Below are 22,696 nucleotides of genomic sequence, written 5' to 3'. Positions count from 1 at the left end.
TTGCATTCCCACCAATGGTGCATGGGTGTTCCTTTTTCTCCACATCCTCATCAATACCTGTTGTTTCTTGCGTTGTTGATTTTAGTCATTATGACAAAAATGTTTGTATTTGAATTATATATGTATTTAGTACATATTAGATATAGCGCTTTCTAAATATTATTTAGAAATAATATTTCTAAACAATAGGATGTTCTAATTGGGTTGTTTAGTTATCTGTGTTGTTACTGACTCTTTTCTCCTGAGTGATTTTCTTGTCAGTTACTGAGAGATATTTGTTACAGTCTTATTAGGATTATGGAGTTGCCTCTTATTTTCCAATTATCTTTTCAGTTATATCCTTTTTGTTTCATATAGTTTGAATACATGTTTTGAATTATTGTATAGTCTTTTTTTAATGTTTATTTTTGAGAGAGAGTCAGAGCGTAAGCAGGGGAGGGGAAGAGAGAGCAGGAGACACAGATTCCAAAGCAGGTGCCAACTTGACAACAGAGAGCCTGACGTGGGCCTGAAACTCACAAACCATGAGATCATGACCTGAGCTGAAGTTGGATGCTTAACCGCTTAATTGACTGAGCCACTCAGATGTGCCTTTGCTTGCTTGCTTGCTTGCTTGCTGGTTGTTTTTTTTTTTTTTTTAGAATTATTGTATAGTCTTGAAGATTGACTCATTAATATCAAATGTTGGTCTTTGTCTCTGGTAATGCTTCTTGTCTTAAAATGTACCTTATCTGATATTAGTAGAACATCCACTTTCTTTTGATTAATCCTTTACAAGGTCCATCTTTCTCCAAAATTTTATTTTCAAACTTTCTTTATTTTCATATCTAAGGTGTGTCTTTTTTAGAGAATTTTTAATACTGTTTTAAATGAAATGCAGATTCTATCCAGGCTGAGAACAAGTAAATCATCTAAAGATTCACAAAAAAACCCAAAATATATACTGCTTGGAGAACATGGTTTTATGAGATAAAGTTAAATAGATCAATGCTTATTCAAATACTCTTAGTTCTGGTGACATAGAAATTTTATTTTTTTAAAGCAGTGAGGCATTTACTAATTTACCATAATATAATATTTTATTATTTTCTATATTATTGTACAAACTAGCAGAGGGAAGAAATTTGTGCATTGAGATAAGTTAAGAAATAATACAGTAGGATCAGGAGTGGCTTTATTAATGCACAATTGCAATGATTGTGACCATTATTGATAATGTGAAAGTAGAAGGACAGAAGAAATAGTAAATCCTTTCTGACCCAGAGGAAACAGAAAAAAGGATTTATTATACATTTTCTTTTTTAAATAATTAGTGATTTAGGTAGAAATGATGTTTTTGAGGTTGAGAAACAAAATGCATTGAGATTAGTTTTAGTTTAGTTATTATTGACTGTGGGCTTTCCAGAAACAAAAAGTGCACATCAAGCAAAATTAAGTTTATTAGACTTCCAATAATAAAGGAGTACAGAATTTTAACATTTAACAGCACCTTAGTGTTGCCTCAAAACAAGGAAATAAAAGGATATTTACAAGGCTTTTGGATGCAGGCTATGGTCTTTTAAGGTAATTCTTGGATGGGGAAAAAGATGGTAGAGTTTTGGTAGAGTTTATGGCATATTAGTTTTACATCAGTGGGCATACAAAAGAGAAGTGTTGAAGCAAATTCATTAACCTGCAGTTAGTAGATAAATATTTAGTTCATTTATAGTAGTTAATGTAACTCACTAGATGTATTTTTCAGTATTTTATGCTTCTTCATCTCTGATGGTTACTGGTTCTCTGGCAAAAGAAAAAGGACAAACAAAAAACAACATATGGAAGCAAATACACACCTAAAAATGACACACAAGTGGGGTGCCTGGGTGGCTTGGTCAGTTAAGCGTCCCACTCTTGATTTTGTCTCGGGTCATGATCTCACAGTTCATGAGTCCAAGCCCTTATTAGGCACTGAGCTGACAGTGTGTAGCCTGCTTGGGATTCTCTTTCTCTCCCTCTCTCCCTCTCTCTCTCTGCCCCTCCTGCCTCTCATATAATAATAAGAAAACACAAGCAAACAAAAAACCTGTGCATTGGTTATTTTGGAAGGCAAAATGCCTCCTATTATCAGACCTAACACTTATTTTCAAAACAGCAAAGTTTACGTTTCACTGTGGGAAAGAAGTGTCCTAGAACAAAGAGAAGCCATGTGTACCATAGGAGAGACACTAGAATTGGGAGCAAACATGAATGGGGAATAACAAGGGAAAATAGAAATAGAACTAGGGACTGGGGGAATCCTATAATTCTTAATCGTGAACTTACTGTTGGTTTTCTTTTCTTTTTTTTTTTTTTCCACTCATGATCTGCTTTTCTACACTACAGTTAGTCCCATAATATAAGATATTGCCCTATTCTAAAATGCAACCACCAAGGAAAAATGACACTTCATGCTTTATAATTTCTTTAGTGTGAATTGTAAATGATTTTTTAAAACCCTTTTCTGACGGAAAACAAATTATTCTATAACCTACTAAGTGGAGTTCAAACATTTCAATCACACAAAATACAGTGTTATATCATTTCAAGATTAGTACAAAAATATTGTTCACTTTCAACTAACTATGTTAAAAATGGAGAGATTTATTTGTTTGTTTTCATTTGTTAAACCATTTAAAAAATATCTTAATCATTTGAGAATGTCAAAATTATCAGAGGCCATATCTTCTACACCAGCTCACAGAAGATATAAACTTTGGTGAACTTCACATCTGTTTGGTAATGGGGTCTGGGAAGAAAAACAAGCAAATCTTATTATATTCAAGTTAAATTATGGTGGAGTTCTATCATAAGAGTTTGGCCTCTACCTTGATAACTTAGTTTGAAAGAGCTGTTTAGCCATTCTGTTCTTATATTCTTCATCTGTAAAATACAAATACTAGCATAAATGATGATGAACAATGGAACATTTTCCACTGATGCTCATAGTAAGATCTTCACTTACAGACTCTTCTCCTTACATTCTTGCTAAACTCAAATTGCCCAACCAGTGGTTACTAAACTGAATCTTGCTGTCTGTGCATCCTGTTCTAAGATTAACAAAATCTCAGTTTGCACGCACCTTCTGAGATTTATTTTTAATTGAAGATTAATTGACATACAGTATTGTATCAGCTTCAGGTGTACAACATAGTGATTCAATATTTATATACATTATTATGTAACCACAATAAGTCTAGTTACTGTCACCATACAAAGTTGTTACAATATTATTGACTATATTCCCTTTGCTGCACATTACATCCCCATATCTTATTTATTTTATAACTGGAAGATTGTACCTCTTACTCCTCTTCATATATTTTGTCCACCTCACCACTACTGTCCCCTCTGGAAACCATCAGTTTGTTCTCTGTATCAATGAGTCTATTTCTATTTTGGTTGTTGTTGTTATTTGTTTGTTTTCTTTCATAGATTTCACATACAAGTAAGAACCTACAGTATTTGTCTTTCACTGTCTGACTTATTTCATCCATCCAGGGACTTATTACGTCCATCCATGTTGTTACAAATGACAAGATTTTATTCTTTCTTACTGCTGAATAGTATTCTATTGTTTATATAAACTACATCTTCTTTATGCATTCATCTATTGATGGACATTTAGATTGTTTTCATATCTTGCTCATCATAAATAATACTTTGATGAACAGGGATGCATATGTTTTTTCAAATTGTATTTTTTGTTTTCTTCAGATAAATACCTAGAGTTAGAATTGCTGGGTTGTATGGTAGCTCTATTTTTAATTTTTTGAGGAATAGCCATACTGTTTTCCATAGTGTTACACCAATTTACATTCCCACCAACCAGTGTACAAGCATCCTCTTTTCTCTACATCCTTGCCAACACTTGTAATTTCTTGTCTTTTGGATACTAGGCACCTTGACAGGTATGAGGTTCTATTTCATTCTTCTCATTGTGGTTTTGATTTGCATTTCCCTGATGATTAGTAATATTGAGCATCTTTTCATATGTCTGTTGGCCATCTGTACTGTCTTCTTTGGAGAAAGATCTATTCAGGTCCTCTGCCCATTTTTAATGAGGTTTTTTTTTTTTTTTTTATTGAGTTGTCTGAGTTTTTTTAATATATTTGGGGTGTTAACCCCTTATAGGGCATGTCATTAGCAAATACCTTCTTACATTCAGTAGATTACCTTTTCCTTTTATTGATGGTTTCCTTTATTATGCAAAAGCTTTTTAGTTTGATATAGTCCCACTTGTTTATTTTTGCTTTTGTTGTCTTAGCTTGAAGACACAGATACAAAAAAAAAATATTGCCAACACGGACATCAAAGAGCTTACTTCCTGTTTTCTTCTAATTTTATGGTTTCAGGTTTTCCATTTAAGTCTTCCATCCATACAATTTATTTTTAAATAAGAAAGTGTTCTAGTTTCATTCTCTTGTGTGTAGCTAAAATTCAGTTTCTTCAACACCATTCATTAAATAGACAGACTTTTCCCCAATACATATTCTTCCCTTCTTTGTCATAGATTAATTGACTATAGGAGTATAGACTTATTTCTGAGCTCTTTATTCTGTTTTACTGATCTCTGTGTCTGTTTTTGTACCAGGACCATACTATTTTGATTACTATAGGTTTGTAGTACAGTTTGAAATCTGGGAGATTGATAGTGCCAGCTTTGTTGTTGTTTTCCCTCAAGATTGCTCTGACTATTTGAGGTCTTTTGTAGTTCCATACAGATTTTAGGATTACTGTGTCTAGTTCTGCAGAACAAATGCCATTGTTATATTGATAGAGATTGCATTGGATCTGTAAATTGCTTTGAGTAGAATCGACATTTTAACAATATGAATTCTTCTAATCCATGAGCACAGTTTATCTTTCCATTTGTTTGTGTCATCTTCAGTTTTTTTCATCAGTGTATTCCAGTTTCAGAATACAGATCTTTTATCTGCTTGGTTAAATTTATTCCTACATATTTTTTTGATATGATTGTAAATGGAATTGTTTTCTTATATTCTCATAGCTTATTATTAGTATATAGAAATACAACAGATTTCTGTATATTGATTTTGTATCCTAAAACTTTTCTGAATTCATTTATTAGTTCTAAGTGAATAATTCTGAGAACAAAACTAAATCTTGACTGACCTTCCCAACTTATAAATCTGTATGCTAATTATTCCTTCCCAATATCCATCTTGCAGTGTTCTCACATTGAAAAGTTTTTAATGAAGGCTTAAACTAATTGATTTTGATTTAGTTTTTCTCATCCCATAGATTTAATGCCTGGGAAATATTGATAAAGATAGGACATGCCAAGAAAACTATTTCTCCTTTATTATAGGCCTCTGTGGCTGGAAAGTGTGGTAAGTTCTTCACCTGTCTGGTATTTTACCATTTTGTGTCAGTGTGCTGCTCAAACCTTTATGTCATCACTATTATCATCTTTGGATGAGATTCCTCTACTTGTTTTTATCACTGCTAGGACCCTTTAAGGTGAGGCAAGAGTGCAAGGATTTGATTAGGGGGAGCTCACTTGTATTTTTCATTCCTCACCACTGGAAGGCAATAGACAACTGTCAGTTGGAAAGCTGACAACAAGCTGGTGCACTATTTGCATAGGTGCCTATACCCCCAATTATTTGAACACTTCAAGGCATTTCACTTGGAGAATTCATAATTATAATAGCCAGTTTGAAGAGATTTTGATGTAAAAATTTTGTTTATTTGAAAGGTGTCAAGACACAAAGGCTACAAATCTGGTAAGGAGGTTGCATCGCCATATCTATCTAAAAAGGGGATCATTTGAGAGAAAGGTTATTTTACTTAAATAATCTCTATTAACTCTTCTGTGAGAGCCAGTATGTGTGTATGTTCAGGTTTCAAAATGGGCTTTCTACCTGTAATCATTCTTTCTTGCAGAGGGATGATAATTAACTTGTAAGAATAATTTTTGTCTAAAATAAGCTTCTTCTTAATTTTCCTCTATGTATGTATGTGCATATGTGTTCTTCTTCTGTTTTTTCCTTCTCTTTGGTTATTTTGTATATTAGTCATATTTTTTTGTTATTATGGTTGCAATCTTAAGAATATATACATATCTGGATACATATTCAAATGTTTCATAAAGAAAGAAAATTATTGGGTTGCCTCGGTGGCTCAGTCAGTTAAGCGTCCTACTCTTGATTTTGGCTCAGGTCATGATCTCATGGTCTGTGAGTTTGAGCCCCACATCAGACTCACACTGACAGTGTGGAGCCTGCTTGGGATTCTCTCTCTCCCTGTCTCTGCCTTTCTCTGTCTCTCTCTCCCTCTCTCTCTCTCCCTCTCTCTACATTTCTGTCTGCCCTGTTTGCATGCTGTCTCTTTCAAAATGAATAAACTTTAAAAGAAAATAAAAGGAAAGCAAATTATTTTGCTGTTATTTTTTGCTTAAAAAATAGTCTATATTAAAAAAAATCTTCAACTGAGCATGTAATAGAGTGATAGCTTTGTTAGCTAGTGACTAGATCAGAAAAAGCTCTGTCGAAACGAGTATTTCTAAACAAGATCTAAGGAGTAGTTGCACTTTAGTTTATGTATACTTATGAATTATATTAATAATGTGTACTGTATCTGATCAATTTTTGAATCTTTAAACAAATTAGCATTATTAGGTATATTGATGCAAATATCCATCTCCTTCTACATTTTATGTAAAATTAACATCAACCACTATTAACATTAACCACTATTCTAGTATATGCAATACTAAAATTAAAACTTATTTAATTTTAATAAATTTTCTACATTGACTTCTGAGGGTCAAATGAGCTGTCATTAATTTTCACAAATATATATGATTTTGAATATAAAAAATTGTAATCAAATAACTTGTGAAAATGGATGTCTTTTTAAAAGGTTAATCTCATGAATAAATTCTTAAAACATTACTGGTAGGGGCACCACACCTGGGTGGCTTAGTCAGTTAAGTGTCTAACTCTTGATTTCAGCTCAGGTCATGATCTCATGGTTCACAAGTTTGAGCTCCTCATTGGGCTGTGCACTGATAACATGGAGCCTGTTTGGATTATCTCTCTTCTCTCTTTGGCCCTCTCCTGCTTGTGCTCATAAGCTCGCTCTCTCTCTCTCTCTGTCTCAAAATAAATGAATACACATTTTTAAAATATTACATATAATAAGAGTCAACTGTTTATTTCAATTATAATTTTCATATTTTTAAGTAATTTTAAGACCTTACACTAATATTAGATTGAGTATATGAACATTTTCAAATTAAGAAAAAATTATAAACCTCAGTGTCTAAACTTTTTATTTACCCTATTCTTATACATTGTAGAATGTGCAAATGCCTTTTGATAATGCTATATATATATGTGTTTATTTTCCTTATTTACTTTAACATTTGTGAAGTTGATATAAAATATACACTTACAAAAATAAAGAATTATGGAGTTTGTGATTTTCTATCTTCCAGTTTTCTCTGTCTCTGAAGGGAAGAAACAAGAATTGATAACTTTGGTTAAAGGTGTTAATAAAAAAGTGTTTGGGACTATGCTTAGCATAATAATTACAGGGAGACATGAATATATACAAGATAATAGATATGGTTTGTATATTTTTCAAAGATGACATTACAGTTAATTGATATAGGAATTGTAATATAAATATGCATTGGCTTAATATGTTGATAAAATCATTTATAATGTAACCTAAAAGTATGATTTATGAAGGTATGATTAATATACCTTAATATAAAACCATGAATGTGTTAAAATTTTGATTTATTTGACTCAATATTAATCTCTTTATTCATAAGGAAAAGTTTATAATTTTTTTAATGTAAAATACTATATATGAGAAGGGCTAGAATTTCTTTCTTTCTGTGAAACAAAATTATTCCTTGCCAGGAAAATAATCTGTTATTCTTTTTAAAGTTATGTTCCTTATAATCATTGTTCCCAATATTTTCCAATAACTATTTATTCTAGTCATTTTTTCTTGAATATTACTTTCCTACTTTTCAAGATCAAATTCAAAAGAGTATGAAAGGTAGTAGAATATGTCACCTCAAAATATGACTGTAGGAGTTCAGGACATGCCACCCCACAATATGCCACTTTGGTATATTATTTTCAGTTGTAGCTCTCTGAAAACAACAAATGCAGGGAGAATCTTTCTTTGAATTCCTCTTATCTGCCTAAAGATAGATCCTCCAAAAGGAACTGAATTGTCATAATCCCCTTCCCTGGAGTTTGTCAACCAGGGAAGATTGACTGCTATCACAGGAGAGGAGACTAGAAGTCAACACCACCCTCAGACAAATACTGTTACAAACTATCATATCTTCTATTTCTCTAAGGGCCCATTCAATTTTCCTAAAAACCATATCTTCTCTTCTAAGAGGCCTATATCCACCCCCTTTCCTTTCTCTGTTAAGATAGTAAATACTATCCTAAATTTTAAAGGTATATTTTTGAATTATTCCTTTTTCCTGGCTATCTCCTAATATATACATGTACTATACATGTTATTAAACTTCTGTTGTTTTTCTCCTGTTAATCTTTTTTTTTTTTTTTTTTTAATAAGAGTCTCAGCTAAGAGCTCAGACAAGGTAGAGGAAAAATTAGTTTCCTTCCCTATAGTAGATACAACTATTAAGATGTCCTTTATGTATAAAACTCTTTGTGGGTTTCCTGGAATAGTCACCAGGTAATAAGAAGATTTGCTTCTTTGCCTTTTAAAAAGAAGAACAATATAAATAGTTAAGTTTGATTGTTCTTTTCCAAATTTTAAGTAATTTCTAACTAAATAAGGAATGAAAAACCTAACAGACTATGAGAAACATGTAGTCTTCATAATTTTATTATGTGAAAGTAAAATATAGTAATACAAATATGTTTAAATAATTGTATACCTCTCAGTATAAAATAAGCATACTCAAATTCAAGTATACAATCTGGTACAAAAACTGTCTTTAAGTTAATTTTTGTTTCTAAATATTAGTAATATCTCAAGTGCAATTAGTGGCAATCGTTTATTATGTTTTATTATTACATCAGAGGCCCTAGAGATGGTCAATATCTGCCCAGTTTATATCTGATGATTTCCTGGGTAATCACTGACTAAATCATTATGTGTTAATTGTGTGTTATTCTTCTACAGAGCATTCCTATTTTTCCATGCTTTTATTGCTGGCTAACAAAATAATAGAAACAAACAGATTAAAATCTTAAATCAGCATAGATAGGGCAATTTCACTTAAAATTTTTGAGAATATTTCTAGCATTTGTTCTATCATCCAAACTTAACCCTGGCAAAATTGTAAAGATGAGACCTAAGTAAGAACCAATCCATAAAGATCATTTGAACATTAGCAAATGCATTTTAAACAACTGTCTTAATCCAGTGGATTTGCTTTCTTGATCAGGACTAGGAAAGATAAGTAGGATATTAAGGGGACATCTCACGGTCTATTAATGATCCTTTCTTATGTTGCTTAGCAATGATGAGGGAGCATAAGGCAACCAATGCCCCACAAACACCCCACCTCGGGGTGGGATATGTGTGATACTCCTCAGGTACTCCTGGCTGCATCAGAACAAAGGAAAAGGAAAAACAAATGGTTTAATGATAAGAGAGATCAGTCATGAAGGACATGAATCTCCATTAGTTTACATATGTCTTAGTAAATTATGAGAAAAAGGCAATCTTATCAATAGCCTGATCTCCAGAAACCTATAGACTCAGTTTCCTGGAGCCCCAGCATCACCCTTCCCTCCACAGTAATGTGGGGGAACAAAGGCAAGAAGGAAATGACAGGTAAAATTAAATTTCTTTTTAACCTGCAGCCCATTGACAAATACTTGAGGCAAATACAGAGCCTAGTTCTCCAGGAACACCCTACTGTCCTATTGTTAAACCTTACTAAAGGAAAAACAACCTTAGCTTGACAATAGCTAGGCCTCTGGTATTTTAGGAGTCTTCTTTAGCACATGAAAGTCCTTCTGGAGGCCTCTCTTTTCCCTTTGCCTCCCCCAACTCCATAGTATACAACCAGTCACTCCTCACAACCCCAGTGCTGTTCTTTCTGCTCACGGGTCCTGTCCCTGAGATGAGATTTTGGAGTGGTGGTGGTAGGGGGTGGTGGTCCAGAATCAACTGACAAGAAAGAACTCTTGAAGACGTCTTTGGTGAAAAGGTGATTTTATTAAATCACGGGAACAGGATTTGTGGGCAGAAAGGGCTGCACTGGGATTGTGAAAAGTGACTGATTATATACTGTGGAGTTGGGGGAGGTAAAGGCAAAAGTCATGGCTCCAGAAGGGCTTTGGTGTGCTAAAGAGGACTCAAAGATACCTGAGACCTGGCTATTGTCAAGTTAAGGTTGTTTTCCCTCTAGTAAGGCATTAACATAGACCAGTTGGGAGTTCTGGAGAAATGTTATACTCTATATTTGCCTCAAGTATTTGCCAATGGGCTGCAGTTATAAAGAAATTTAATTTTACTTGCCATTTCCTTCTTGCTTTTTTTCCCCACATCACTATGGAGGGGAAGGTGATATTAGGGCTCCATGAAACGGAGTCCATAGGTTTCTAGAAATTAGGCCTTTGATAAGATTGTTTTTTTCTCATAATTTACTAAGATTGTATAAACTGATGGAGTCTCATGTCCTGCATGACTGTGATCTCTATCACTTAACCATTTGTTTCCTTTCCTTTCCTTTGTTCTTGAGAAACCAGGAGTGCCTGAAGAATATTACACATATCCCTATTTTTGGGAGTGGGGGGGTCGGGCAATGTGCTAGCTTTTACTTGACCCTTAGCTTGCCTTATGGTCCTTCATCACCTGTGCTTTAATAAAATCACCTTTTTTGAACCAAAGATGTCTTAATTCTTTCTTGGCCATCAGCTCTGAACGCCCATCACTCCAAAACCCCACCAGCAGAGTATTCCCATATCTTATTCTGCTCAGAGTCTTAAATGCTTCTTTGTAACTACTAACTACTAACTCCAGAGATGATGGCCACCATCATAGAAAATCAAAATACCAAATTTTAGTTATCCTTCAAGAATCTTAGCATCTGAATGTTTCTCCTTATCCCTTATTACTAAATGCAAATTAAGAAGCCAATGGATGAAATTAAGTTCCTATTTTCCTGTTCCTATGTCTTGTCTCATGATTAACATACTTTGTTTTCCCCATATTTTTCAAGAATCTGAGCAGTGAACAATTCTCAGAACAATACTAAACTTTGAGCGGCCCTTTTTAATCAGCCTTATAAAATCTTTCAGCTACTTACTTCCTGCAGATACTCATTTTTAGCTTTTCCCCATATTTCAGCATTCTTAAATACTTGAGTTAATGACTTTAGTTGTTTCTTTTTCTTCTTTCAGTGTAATACTTACCTTACAGAATTGTTGTTAATGTAAAATATGTATGTAAATTATTTAGCACAGAACAGGCTTTACAGATGACCTGCTAAAAATGGTAGTAATACTGTTGATGCCAATAATTAAACAACATCCATAGCTGGATTTCATTGGATGATGATGATGATGATACCAATGAAGTCTAGGAAAAGTAAACAGTAAATAATTAGGTAGCAACTCAGAGCAAGGAAGCAAATAATTAGGTAGCAACAATGGAACAGTGAACTTTATAAGTATAGACCAAACCCAAAAAGAGGGCAACATTGCCAACAGCAAACTGAAATGTAAAACAGCAGATTACTTTGGAGATTTTAAATTAATATTTTCATTAGTAATATCGCACAGTGTTGTGGATTTCAGGTCATCGTTTCTTTACTGATGTTCCTCCCAAATTACCTGCAGACATTTTTGAGGAGAGTGAATTTTATTGGTTTCTTGTTTCTGTGCCAGCCCTCTAGAAACAAATGAGATTTTTTCCTGCCATACAAGCCTCTGACATTAGGATAGAAATACTAACGAAGCAATTTATGTCCTCATTGTAACAGGCTAAGTCTAAAAATTTGTAGAGTCTTTATACCAAGTTTTGTAGTGTTAAGTAATGGACTTACACATTTTTGAGAAAATGTTTAGATTCACAGAGTGGATTTATTTTTAAAGTGCTTAAGGAAACTTAGTATGTGAAACTCCAAACCACCGAAAGGCCAATCTTGCCTTGAGGGCACAGACCCATTAGCACTTGTTCAGGGTCCCATTCTTTTCCCAGGAGAAGATCAAACTTGGCAAATAAGAAATCAGTGGTCATTAATTCTTTGCATTTGTAAGAGAAGTTGCTTCTGAGCTTTATTCTTAACTCAATCCACCTGAGATCTAGATTTCTTAAGTGAATTGACCTTTAGTCTGGTAGCCAGAGTCTTTATAGAACTGTATAGTAGTTCAAGGTTTAGAGAGGTTGGATCTGTTCTTAGTGGAGTTATCTCCTGACTTCAAGAGGTAAATGCGGGTTAAAATTTACTAGGGCAAGCAGTTTCTAAGGGATACCTTTTGTAATGTGATTGTCTGAAGATTTACTGGGAAATGTTACCCGTGTCTCTCTGTATTATAAATTATTTTAACCACATATGTAAGTGGATTCAGTTAATTCAGATTATTAATATTATTCAGATAAAGTGATTGCAAATTAAACACTAAGGTTTTTTGTTTAAGTACTTAATTTTGTTCAGGTTTTATGGTGCTAACAACTTTTGTTAGCTTCTCTGTTACATGACCAAAATATAGTTACCTCCTTTCCTGTAAATGCATACTATTTCTTAATTGAAAGGGTGAGGTTTTTTTTTTTCCACCATCTTTGAATATAGGCTGACTTTTGTAGGTTGCTAGACCAATAGATACAACAGAAATGACAGTATAGCTAAGTCATAAGAAGTTTCACAGCTTTTGCCTGGACCTCTTGGAATGCTTTTTCTTAGAAAACTTGTACTGGGAGACATCAGACAGCATGGTAAAAATTGGAATAACTCAGGCCATTTTGGAGGAAGAGATACCATGTGTAGGGAGAGAGAAGCAAAGAGACATCAAGACACTAGACATAAGAGTTTAAAAATCCTGTTCTAAGTGGATCCTGCAGTCTCAGCCACAACAGAAACCCAACCCCTGGGCCACAAAATTATGAACAAAATGAAATAGTTATATTAAGTGACTAAATATTGGGCTGATTTTAACAAGATTGATAGCTATAAGAGAATTGGGTAGTAGATCTAATTCCATAACAAAACCTAAAACAGGTTTCATTGCTTTGAGATTGTCAGTCAGAAGTTGGTAGAGCTTTGAGGAGACTTCTGGTGATTATTCTGAAGATGAGTGAGGAAATGTTATTGGAAGTGGGAGAAAGGGGATTTTACAATGTAGTAGAATAGATTTTGGCAACACTGTCACCTGTAATAAAGTGGAAAATAGCAAGGGTAAATAATAAACCTTTGTTCTGGCATGGAAAATTTCCAGGTAGTATCTAGAAAGTTTCAATAGTCTCTTCTACATGCCTGTTTATAAAATAGAGAACAGAGATCAGCTAAAGAAGGAACCATTCAGTTTTTGAGAAGAATTTTAATTTTTAAAGTATATTTATTTATTTTGAGAGTGAGAGTGTGTGTGAGCGTGTGGGCTAAGGGGCAGAGAGAGAGGAGATGAGAGAATCCCAAGCAGGCTCCATGCTGCCAGTGCAGAGCCAGACCTGGGACTTGATTGATCCCACAAACTGGAAGATCATGACTTGAGCTGAAATCAAGAGTTGGACACTTAACTGACTGACCCACACAGATGCCCCAGTTTTTGAGCAAAAATTTTTAAAAATATGCAGAGGACCCAGGACTTGCTGGTTTCAGAAAATTTTCATCTCCATTACTTCTTTGCTAGAGATTATCAAGGTAAAAAGAGAAAGAATCTAATTTAGTATGGAACAAACAGTAGGCTTTGGGGTCACTTTTATGAAAGACTGGCTTCAGTATCCTGTGTTGATACCTCTGGAAGATTTAAGGATACCTCTAGAAGATTTAAGGCCATCCCTGTTAAGACTTCGTAGAATCTTACAAGATCTTCTCAGACCCTCTCTGCCACAAAAGCATGCCTCTAAGAATCTTAAGGGCATGCCACACTGACCCTTTTAACCAGATAAAAACACTTGTAAGAATCTTAAGGGAAATATTGCATACCAACTTGACTTTTGAGCCAAATCAGAACAGAACTTGTCTTGAAATGTGGATATGAATTCCATATAATGGAGTGGATTAAAATCTGATACACTACAGGCTCACAAAGTCTTAAACACATTATATCAGCTTCAACAAAAAGGAACAGAGATAATATAAAATACAAATAAGTCTTTGAGCCCTTAAACTTGTTTATACAGGAAACATACTGAGAAGCTTATTTCATTATGATCATGGTCTGTTTCCTATGGAAAAGAAGGAGAGAACCAAGAACTCAGAATGTGGAACAAAGAGACATAGAATAATCATCAAGAAATTGGAGACATGGGCTAGGCTGGTGTGGGTGTGAAAGATGAAATATCTTAAAGGATAAAATATTCTCTTTATCAAGGGGAGACAGAAGGAGGCTGATGCACACAAGAGACACCAATTAAGTAAGTGAGAAGGCCATCTCAGAAGTGGATCATCCAGCCCTAGTCATGCCAGGCAAGCAGAGCCCTCTCAATATCTGATGCATAAAATGATAAGCAATGTTGTTTTAACACATTTAAGTTTTTGGAATAATTTATTATATATTGATAAATAGGTAATTGGAGCTTGCCTTTCTTTACTATATTTAGTATAATTAGTATAATTATGAATTAACCTCCCTTGAATCAGTAGAATATGAGACTTAAATCAGAGCTGCAATACTCAATGCCCCTCAGGGCTTCACAGCATAAGCAAAGTTAGTTACTATATACGTGCTCAACAAAGTAGTGTTAAATGAATGAGCTCCTTGAACTTCTGCTTTGACAAGACATTCTCAGCATATTTATTGGCTTTTAACTGTTATCATCCTGAAGATAGACACTTTGGTAAGTCATTTGGAATTCAGTGCTTACTACAGTACAGGCACAGTGTTAATATTATTCTCACAATAACACTTGTTGACATTATTGTTGAAAGTTAGGTTCCTTGGGATAGGTTAGCAAGAAGGATGTTTATAAGAGACTGCTCTTGAGATCAATATCTCCGAAAGGAAAAAGATTGAAACAGGAGTGAAGAGAGGGAGGTGACTTGTCATATACTTTAACCAGCAGTGTTGGTTTACACCATGGAGAGCACTGGAATTGACTTCTTCTAGTCAAATCAATACATCCTTTCAGAGACTACTGTAATTGTTTATTATAGTTTTTTATAAATTGCAAATTAATTTGACAAGACCAACCTGCGCAAACCTTACCAGCAAAGTTGAAAAATTCTCACAGAAAAAAATGACAAAACAGTCCCGAAGTATGCAAGTGAAAAGAATAATTGAATACCAAGATTTATGATTTTATAATAACTTCTGTATAATGTTTTCCAATTTAAAAAATTAATAAATTGCTTGTGATATGGAAAGCTGCAGTTTATTTGTAATACATTTTAAATTTCTATCACTTCTAGTCACTTGTCTCTATGTGTTTTTATAATAGAGAAAACAGTATGTAGTTCTGAGTTACCTGGAAATCTCAGGATTGTGGTAATTAATAATTGTGCTAATATTCTTAATCCTAATTTTTAATCATCTATAAATACATAAAAATTCAGCCCAAGTATTTTCAGTCTTTTACCTTTATTCAGAGAGCCTTTTTAAAAATAGGAATATTTTCAACATAATTTTTTTTGAAAAAGCTATTTTTTTAAATATTTATTTTTAAAGTATTGCCAAATTTGGATGTGGCAATTAGGCCATCTCAGTAGAATTCAGTTTCACTGTATAATATAAATGTATCTAATCAAAAAATAGGAATGAGGGGTGCCTGGGTGGCTTAGTCGGTTGAGTGTCCGACTTCTGCTCAGGTCATGATTTCACAGTTTGTGAGTTCGAGCCCCACATCGGGCTCTGTGCTGACAGCTCAGAGCCTGGAGCCTGCTTCGGATTCTGCTTCTCCCTCTCTCTCTGCTCCTCCCCTGCTCACATGCTGTCTCTCTCTCAAAAATAAATAAAGATTAAAAAAAATAAAAATAAATAGGAACGATATGAAAATATTTTTCTCAAAATGTATTGCAAGGAACAGTTGTAGAATTTCAGAATTAAAATTTGTACCATATGGAAACTCCCATCAATCATTCAATTTGTTTCCTCCATAACTTTTTGTAGCAATAAATTTCAGTGTATTTCTATAACATGGTCTTGTTTATAAGCTTTCTTTTCTTTCCTTTCCTTTTCTTTTGTTTTTAAACTTTTTTCTATGTTTATTTATTTTGAAAGAGAGAGACAGCACGAGCAGGGGAGGAGCAGAGAGAGAGGGAGACAGAGAACCTGAAGTGGGCTCCAGGCTCTGAGCTGTCAGCACAGAGCCTGATGCTGGCTGGAACTCATGAGCGGTGAGATCATGACCTGAGCTGAAGTCGGAAGCCCAACAGACTGAGCTACCCAGGTGCCCCACAAGCTTTATTTTCAATAATTAAAAGTTTCTAAAACTAAAACAGATGACTTCTTTTTATTTCTTGTTCATTGACATCTTTGAAGATTTCCAGCCAGTTTTGAAACAAATGTGATCAAATGTAGAGGACTCACTTATGAAAGGTTCAATAGAATTACAGTCTACTGAAGTTGATTTACAAAATACCCTTTAGCAATTTCAAAACTTTCTAAAATTTAACTGATGTCTGGCAAAGTGAAAATGCGTATTACTGCACTAAAGAAATGATGATGATGATGGTGATGATGATGATTGAGCAACTTCATCACAAAAAAATTATGTATTTCAGTGATTTCTGTATGTATACTTTGACAATTACAGATTTTGTTTCAGTTGCAAAAATATCACTGCTCATTTGGATGCAATTATGAATTATTTATTCACATGACCAATTTCAACCGCATTGGCTGAATAGAATTTGTAATTTAGAAAAAAAAATTGTTCTTATCAAAATTCTATGAGTCACTGAAATTTGTTAGTGTTAATATTATTACTGATAGTATTACTACATAATACAATTAATTTTACTCAATGGACAACTTTTTAACTGAATTTACAAAATTTCAAAATCATGTACAGTGAACTTCCAAAAGCTTTACTTTTATTTGATTTATTGGATAAAACATTAAATTATTACTTGAATAATCTTCCATGTTTTTCTACTTGATACATCTATTAGTATAAATCTGGCACCATTTAAGTGTTTGTGAATGGCTTCTCTTGTAACTGATGCTATAGCAATAATTGAGATTTTTTTTTTTTTACTTAAAAAAAACTTAGGAGTCAAAAAGACCAAAATTAATTTGGAAGAAAAATTATTTACTAAGAAGCCATAAGTTAGAGTGATATGAAAATGCATATTCTGCAACTACATATGGTAAAATATCATTTTGCTTCTTTTCAGGTTTTGTGCAACCTTTATATTTATTATAATTTTGCTGAGAAATAGAAATTTAGTTCTTAATTTTTATTTGATTTCATCCTAACTTTTTTGAACCACTGGCACCTAAAATCCAAATTAAAAAAAAAAATGGCATTAAACATAAAATAAGCAATTGCAGATTTATACCACTCATGGAATTGATTAAACTGCTTTTACAAAAACATTCATATTTTTCTCTGCTTGTTCTATGGTGGTACTGTTCACTTCATCTCTCACATATATTGCACATATGTCTGATGTATAATTTCCCACATTTCCTACTGACTGCACTAACAGGTAGCTTGGCAACTTCCTGCATCTCATAAGCATAGGCCATGACAGAGTTGGCTGGCACAGGTGGTTTACAAGGACATCGTGGTTGAATAATTTTCCTACTACTACACAAGGCTGGAATGAGTTAGTTGCTTCTAGATTATCTTATCCCTTAGCACTATATTTTTTATCAGCAAGTGCCCTCAGGAAAAGAATGATGAGTTATCTTTGCTCATTTTTCAAATTTAATCACATGTTAAATTGATAACTCTTACTGAGCATATATCATATACACTAGTAGATGATGCCAGGTAATGAGAGGAATCACTAAAGATCTACTAAACCAATTCTGATTTATTTTATCTAATTCTTATTACTACTTTATTTTTAAAAATGAAAAATTGGGGATAATTCCTAAGATGGACAAGTGCTCTTCCAGGAATACAGCCATAAACTAGGACTTTAGAAGGCAAACAGAAAAGCCCATCAGACTATTTATAAGAATCCTGAAGTGTCTTCAATTATTTATAAAGCTATAATATTGAAGAGAAGAGATTAAGTCAGTATATGTTCTCAGAAATAGAACAAAAGGGGAAGGGCCAGGAGCTAATTGAGTTCAGGTTTTGGTTAAAGGAATGAAATGTGTTTTAACAGTTGGAGCTATCCATACATAAAGTTTAATATGTTGAAAGTTAACATTTTATATTTGTAAAAATATTCAGGTAGTGGGTAGATGAACATCTACTCTTAATATTGTAGAGGAGATTCCTAATTTGGGTAGGAGTTTGGAAATGGTGCCCTCTGTACAATCTACAGGTTTTTATTACCTACAATGAACAGTAATGTGCATTGGTGTCCCACTACAATGCAATTTACTTTACAGTAGATTCAGTAAAAGTTACTCAACTATGCCTTCATGCTAAAAAGCAATGAGGCAATCAAATGAACCTATTGTAATTTGTCTGGTTATGGAATTACCTTATAGCATAGAAAACCAAGGACAGAAAAAGGGCATGAGGCCCAAAGCAGGAAGTGGCAGAATTAGAGAGAGGTACTGGCAGTTGAATCATTATGAAATTGTAGAGTACATTTTTTTTTACTATAAAACACAATTCAAATTTTATAACTATTCAGTGTCAGCACCCACAAGTACATGCCAGATACTAGGTCCTGAATGAAGAAAGTTATATATATATATTTTTTCTATGCTCTTCTAGGCTTTCTGCCATGTGGTGCTCTTTGATTTTCAGACAAAGCATATGAAAATGTATAGGTGTGCGTGTGGGGTTTTTCTCGTTGTTGGTTTTTTGTTTTTTCTGTTTTTTTTAACTTTCCTCAAAATGGATACAAGAAAAGATATAAAGTTTTGTTATTTTAATGTTAGATTTCTACACACAATATTCCTTGACTAAGACAATCTGTTTTAAAAAATCTGGGCATTTTGACTGATTCTAAAATATAGTAAAGATTCAAATTGATAAGTTCTATAGGTATTTGTTTTAATATATTTATGTTCTTGTATATATCAATGGTTATATACTGAATGTGTCCTCACAAAATTCATTTGTTGAAATACTACCCCCAAATGTGGTATTAGGAGGTATAATGACTATGGGAGGTGATTAGTTCCTGTGGATGGTGTCCTTAAAAAGGAATTAGTGCCCTTCCAAAAGAGACCCCAGGGAATTTTCAAGAACCTTCTTAAATGAAGGACACATCCAGAATTTGGAAGTCTGTGAACCAAGAAGCACGTCCTCAACAGGCACCAAATTTGCTGGCTCCTTGATCTTGGACTTTCAGACTCTAGAACTATGAGAAATTTCTGTTGTTTCTAAGCTATGCAGTTTGATAATTTCTTATAGTAGCCCTAATGGTCTGAATCACTAACATTTTATCTATACCATATTTATGGTATAGAAATCATGTTTTCCTCCAAAAAATTTTTCTTCTTCCCCTCCTAAATCATCATGCAGCATATGATATTAGAAATCTTTATAGATAGATGATACATAGATAGATAGATAGAGACACACAGAGAGAGAGAGATGATAGATGATAACTGAAATGTTTCTGGAAGAGTTGTAGATTTTAGTTTTGTTGACTGTATGTTTATTAAGCTCATGAAAATGACATTTGCATATATAAAAAACGATCATCCTTATGTAAGCAAACATTAAATGATAGTTATTTAGAAGATGAATATATTTAAAATAATGGATTAAATCACAACTTCTTTCTTAAGTCATTTATATAGTGTTGTCAGCCTATTGATATACATAAGCCAGTTTCAAATAATAGCACTGACATGTGAGGGATAAATGAACAAACATTTTTAAATGGCCAATTTCTAGACTTAAAAAAAATCACTTTAAAGACAGTATACAGAAGTGAAAGATAAAACTTTTAAAGGAAAATATATTTTCTTCAACTTAAGAAAAATTAAAGAAATCACCTGCTAACTGCAGACTTTTCCTAGAACCCCTTTTTTCTACTATTCTGGGCATTCCACATTACAAATTGAGTCTGAACTATACCTCTTAATTAGTCTTGAAAAATAACATATATAACTAATCTCATAATAGCATATTGGTTACATGAGTATAATTATTATAAATAGATATCTTCACACTGATGCTTATATTTGAGAAGAATAGATGATTATGGCTAGGTATTTAATGATGAGTTCTTAATAAATGATATAGAAGTGCCTCTCTGGTTACCCACTACATTTTATTCTTGAAAGATAAAAAGTTAAAATTTCAAGGCTCTATTTTCATACATTATAAACTTTTCACATTATAGAAAATTGTACCCATTAACAAAATATCTTAACAGCCTGATCATGTGAAATGAAGTAATTCTTACACCTTTGTTCATATTCCAGTAGAAGAAACTTTCGTTACCTTCTCTGCAGCTAATTCTACAATCTGTACAATGAATTCTGTCCTCTTCCTTTATGTGAAGGACAACACATCTGCCTTTCTTCCTTTTCCTATCATTTCTTCTTCCCCTTCATCACATAAACCTGCTTATTTTTTTTTCTTAAAAGCATCTGTTCTTATAATTTAACTTCCTTTAAGATAACCATGTTTACTTCCTTCTTAATTCAGAATCTTCTGATAAGAGTACTTTATATCCAGTATTCCTGTCCTCTTTACTGCCTTCCATTCTCTTCTCTCAACTTCCTGCAATCTGATTTTTATTCTGTCAGCTTCACTGACAAAGCTCTTACTAAAGTGACTGGCATCCTCTTCTTGTTCAAATTAATGGAAATGATAATTCTCTCTGTATATCTTATTTTCTTCTCCAAAACTTGTCTTCAATTCACTATTTAAATTTGGGGGTTAGTTCCTTTATTTCTTCAAACTTTTTTCTTTATTTCCCTAAAAACTCTCCCTGGATGATCTCATGTACCTGTCAATTTGCCCAAAATTTACATTTATAGCAAATGTTGAAACAAGATCTGTCCTATTCCTTTTTTTTTTTACTTCATCTGAATTTCAATAAATTGAATTAAAAGAGAGATAAAATGTTTTCCTTTTAATAACAAAATATTGGAAGATATCTCTTTAAACAAATATATAGAATATGTTTTCTTGTTCTTTCTTGTTATTATAAGATTCAGGAAAATAAGCATGGAAATACATAGAAACTTGAAATTGCAACTACTCTAAACATAATTTGAAGCACATGGAAAGCATTGCTCCAACTTCCTTTCCACTGCTTGACCTTCCTCTCCAACATCCAAATATGCCCAAAGACTTTCAAAGATGGGGATCTTTCTTGGACAACACATACTCTAAATTATATAACTAAACAGCTTTCTCCTGGTATATTTAATCTATCAATTTTTAATATTTTTAAACAATTTTAAAAAGTGCCAAGCAAAATAAATCTAATTATTTGTATGAAATCTTTAAATAGTTGAAAACAGAAAAGATGCTCCTTTCTCATCTCAAGGTTGGTTGTTCATCTCTTAATGGTTCAATTCAACCAATAATTTTTTCCATGGCACAATTTTTGGTAAGCCACCAAATTTGTGGTGATTTATTACATTAGCATTAGAAAACAAATACAGTCTTCAAGCGCTGGATCATATTGAACTTCTTTTGTTGTCTACATAGCAATGATTTTTAATAATTGACCTCCTTTTATTTTCTTGTCCCATCTCATAATCTTGTCTAAAATGGGCATTAAGTTTTCCAATCAGGGTTTTGTGTAATACACTTTATTCCCCTGGTGAAAATTGGTACATTTGGTCATCTTCAGTTTTTGTTGTCACTTTTTCGTGACCTGACGATCCTTATAAGACTCACAGCAATAATTTGACAATTTTATAAACCTAGTTATGTACGTTGAGATCTAATTTGTTGAGACAAATGTACTTTGATTTAGATTATTCATTTTATAATCAATATACTTACATTGGTATCCACAAACCGATACAGCTTCAAGTTGTTGCTGTTGCTGTTGTTGGTTTTCAGAATGAGTATCATTCTTAAACAGGAGGGGGAGGGGCAGCAATACAGGAGCTGAGTCATTGAGTCATTCAGCTTTCACCATTTTCCATTGTTAGCGTCACACCATTTGTAATAAGGAATCAGTCCGTTCTTTCCTTGATATTTTTCTTGTTCTAAGCTTAATCAGTGTTGCCTGAGTGCTCAGTCAGTTGAGTGTCTGACTTCAGCTCAAGCCCTGATTTCACAGTTCAAGCTTCATGGCAAGCTTTGTGTTGACAGTAAGTGAGCCTGCCTTGGTTTCTCTGTTTCCATCTCTCTCTGCCCCTCCCTGGCTTGCATTCTCTCCCTCTCCCTCTCTCTCTCTTTCAAAAATAAAAGTTTATTTTTTAATTTAATCAATTACTTCATTTTTCAACTTGAGACTTTTTCCATGACATATTAGGCTTTAGGCATC

At 33.3% G+C, this 22,696-nt stretch overlaps 1 long non-coding RNA gene across 1 annotated transcript; it reads right to left on the bottom strand.

Moving 5' to 3' along the window:
- Positions 1–2,631: 2,631 nt before the first annotated feature.
- On the bottom strand, positions 2,632–22,255 carry LOC122230470. Its single transcript, XR_006207438.1, has 4 exons — positions 22,207–22,255; positions 11,412–11,577; positions 7,439–7,492; positions 2,632–2,764 (listed from the first exon to the last, which is right to left on the bottom strand). It is a non-coding gene; the product is annotated as an uncharacterized LOC122230470 (long non-coding RNA).
- Positions 22,256–22,696: the final 441 nt, after the last annotated feature.

This window comes from Panthera tigris, chromosome C2 (genome assembly GCF_018350195.1).
Source record: "Panthera tigris isolate Pti1 chromosome C2, P.tigris_Pti1_mat1.1, whole genome shotgun sequence".
In the NCBI taxonomy this organism is placed as follows: Eukaryota; Metazoa; Chordata; class Mammalia; order Carnivora; family Felidae; genus Panthera; species Panthera tigris.
The sequence above is the reverse complement of the archived record's forward strand: the minus strand, read 5'-3'. Positions and strand labels throughout refer to the sequence as shown.